Below are 3,941 nucleotides of genomic sequence, written 5' to 3'. Positions count from 1 at the left end.
CTCTTCTTCTTCTTCTTCTTCTTCTTCTTCTTCTTCTTCTTCTTCTTCTTCTTCTTCTTCTTCTTCTTCTTCTTCTTCTTCTTCTTCTTCTTCTTCTTCTTCTTCTTCTTCTTCTTCCTTCTCCTCCTCCTCCTCCCTGCAAACCCTTCTCCCTTCTAGCACTGATGATGTTACCTAGTTGGGTAATGAAACGTCTGCAAGAAAACCACCAAGCTCAGAGAGCACCAAGGACCCCACAGTCCTTTTCTTCTTCTTCTTCTTCTTCCTCCTCCTCCTCCTCCTCCTCCTCTTCCTCCTCCTCGCAAACCCTTCTCCCTTCTAGCACTGCTGATGTTACCTAGTTGGGTAATTAAATGTCTGCCAGTAAACAACTCAGCTCACAGAGAACCAAGGACCTCACAGTTCAACCCTCTTCTCCCATCCACAAGAGATGGCAGCCCAGCTTCTTCAAACTTTATAAAGATGGAGAACCCACAACCCACAAATGTTCCGCTTTGTAGATCTTACCAGCAGGAAGTTTTGGTTTTTTTTTCTTTATTTGCGATAGGATCACACCCTTTTCGCTCTTTCAGATAGGACGATACGATAGCCTGCTTCAATTATCCCAAGAGTGCGGTACGAAAGGTTAAGGCCTGCCCTTTTCCTTTTGCACCATGCAAAATACCAAAGAATAGACTGAAAAGCAAAGCTGGACTTTGAAAAAAAAAAACCTCCCTAAGAATAAGAACAGCTGGATGACCCAGAGAAGAGATAATAGGCTCTTATTTACTGGATGTATTGGAAACAGAAAGCGGACAATCATCTTCCGAGCTGTTTTAATTTGGATTTTTCCGCTGAGAAGAAGTTTGGACTTGGTAGCCTCCAGAATCCTTTCCAACCGTAAATTTTTAGGAAAACGGGATCGACAGCCAAATTCTGACCTATTCTTCAGCTTTGGGAGACAGATCAATTAGAATCATGATGCCCAATATTTTCATTCTTCAAGAACTGTGACAAAACAGCCAAGCTCCTGAATGATTAATAATGTGCTATCCACAAGAGATGTATTTATTTTGAAATGCCAAAAAAGAAAGCATCTAGTCCCTCTAGAGCTGGGGTAGGCAACCTTCGCTCTTTTATGACTTGTGGACTTCAACTCCCAGAATTCCTGAGCCAGCATGGGGGAACTATGGCCCCTTCATGACTTGTGGACTTCAACTCCCAGAATTCCTGAGCCAGCATGGCTCAGCTTGGAAACCTCTCCCTTTCCCCTCAGCGTGGCTGGCCCAGGAATTCTGGGAGTTGAAGTCCACGAGTCATAAAAGAGCCAAGGACCAGGTTGCCTACCTCTGGCCTAGGCCTAGGCCACTTTATGATTCGTGGACTTCAACTCCCAGAATTCCTGAGCCAGCTTGGCTCAGCATGGAAACCTCTCCCTTTCCCCTCAGCATGGCTGGCTCAGGAATTCTGGGAGTTGAAGTCCACCAGTCATAAAAGAGCCAAGCTTGCCTACCCCTGCTCTAAACTAATAAAGTCTACATTAATTAACATGAATTATGCTTTCATATGTTCCTCTAGGTCAGGGGTAGGCAACCTTGGCTCTTTTAGGACTCGTGGACTTCAACTCCCAGAATTCCTGAGCCCGCATGGAAACCTCTTCCTTTCTCCTCAGCATGGCTGGCTCAGGAATTCTGGGAGTTGAAGTCCACGAGTCATAAAAGGGCCAAGGTTGCCTACCCCTGCTCTAGACCAATGTTAATATCTCAGGCGATGAATAATGGGTTTTGACAACAAGGCTGTATTCAAATGGATTGAAAAATTCATAGTTTTCTCCTTTCCAATAAGATCTCACTTCAAAGAGGATCCAATAATATTTGGAGTCAGAATACAGCTGGAAGGGACCTGGGAGGTCTTCTAGTCCAACCCCCTGCTCAAGCAGGAGACCCTGTACCATTTCAGATAGGTGGCTGTCCAGCGTCTTCTTAAAAACCTCCAGTGATGGATCACCCACAACTTCTGGAGGCAAGCTGCTCCATTGGTTAATTGTCCTCACTGTTAGGAAGTTTCTTCTTAATTTTAGGTTGCTTCTCTCCTTGTTTAGTTTCCATCCATTGTTTCTTGTCTTTCCTTCTGGTGCTTTGGAAAATAAGTTGACTCTGCTCTTCTTTATGGCAGCCCCTCAGATACTAGAAGATGCTATCATGTCCCCCCTAGTCTAGACTAGCCATACCCAGTTCCTGCAACCGTTCCTTATATGTTTTAATCTCTAGGCCTTTAATCATTTTAGTTGCTGTTCTCTGCACTTTTTTTCCAAAAGTCTCAACATCTTTTTTGTAACGTGGTGACCAAAACTGGATGCAGTATTACTAGGGTTTTATAAAGAATTTTGCAAGTCTCCCTGGTTTTCTAAAACCGTGATCTCAAAAAAAAAAATTCTATGTATGGCCTAAGATGGGAATGAAAACGAAAGACTGGTTTAAAATTGATCAGATGTAATCTTGAGTTCTTAGGCTGGATCCTGATAGAATCCAGCATGCAAGATATGTCCTTTTTGTAAACCAATCTGATTTTTCTTTATTCTTTAGCATAAGAAGACCTAACCCAGCAGAATTTAGCTGATGTATACAAATTTACAGTTCTCAGTTTTAGGTTGGGAAGACAACAGATCCAGTCACAATTGCCGTCCCTAATTTTGCAGTCTGTAGTTTATGAAATTGCTTTTAGTTTTTACTGAGATTAATAAATAGGATGGGTGTCTGAAGGCATAAAATATGGAATTGAATACAGGTAGATCCACAGAGCCTCAAATGTTATCTTCACACCAGCAGAGGGCACTCTGGTCCACAGAAAAGTTTTTGGCAGCAAAAAAATAAATAAATAAAATCTTGAAAATTGAAGATGATTTGAAAATCTAATTAATCCCACAGTTCCAAAATGATTAAGTACATTGGTCTCTCTCTCTCTCTCTCTCTCTCTCTCTCTCTCTCTCTCTCTCTCTCTCTCTCTCTCTGTGTGATAGATATTTCTATCTATTTCTATCTAATCTATCAATATCTATCTATCTATCTATCTCTATACATCTCTGTGTGTGTCTCTCTCTCTCTGTTTGTGTGATAGGTATTTCTATCTATCTATCTATCTATCTATCTATCTATCTATCTATCTATCTATCTATCTATCTATCTATCTATCTATCTATCTATCTATCTATCTATCTACCTACCTACCTACCTACTTACCTATCTCTATACATCTCTCTCTGTGTGTGTGTGTGTGATAAGTATTTCTATCTATTTCTATCTAATCGATCAATATATATCTATCTATCTATCTTTCTATCTCTCTATCTATCTATCTATCTATCTATCTCTATACATCTCTCTGTGTGTGTCTCTCTGTGTGTGTGATAGGTATTTCTATCTATGTAATCTATCAATCTCTATCTATCTATCTATCTATCTATCTTCTATCTATCTATCTATCTATCTATCTACCTACCTACCTACCTACCTACCTACCTACCTACCTACCTACCTACCTCTATACATATCTCTCTCTCTCTGTGTGTGTGTGTGTGTGTGTGTGTGATAGGTATTATCAAGGGAATAGCAACAACAATCACCATCACCTATCACTGGGAATCACAGAGTTGGAAGGAACCTTGGAGGTCATCTAGTCCAACCCCCTGCTCAGGCAGGAAACCCTATACCACTCCAGACAAACGGCTGTCCAGTCTCTTCTTAAAAACTTCCAGTGTTGGAGCACCCACAACTTCTGGAGGCAGGTTGTTCCACTTGGAAAGGTTTTTTTTTTATGTTGTTTCACCATTCTTGTTTGTCTATATAGCATCCTTTTAAGTTTCCTCTCTTAATCTTCTGTGTAATAGGCACACCACGGTGGCCTAGTTGTGTATTGTATCATACTCTTGCGTGCCATGTGGAATTGCAAGCGTGCAACCAAAT

This window comes from Protobothrops mucrosquamatus, unplaced genomic scaffold, assembly GCF_001527695.2.
Source record: "Protobothrops mucrosquamatus isolate PMUCROS unplaced genomic scaffold, P.Mucros_1.0 scaffold3932, whole genome shotgun sequence".
In the NCBI taxonomy this organism is placed as follows: Eukaryota; Metazoa; Chordata; class Lepidosauria; order Squamata; family Viperidae; genus Protobothrops; species Protobothrops mucrosquamatus.
This window is presented reverse-complemented; position numbering follows the sequence as displayed.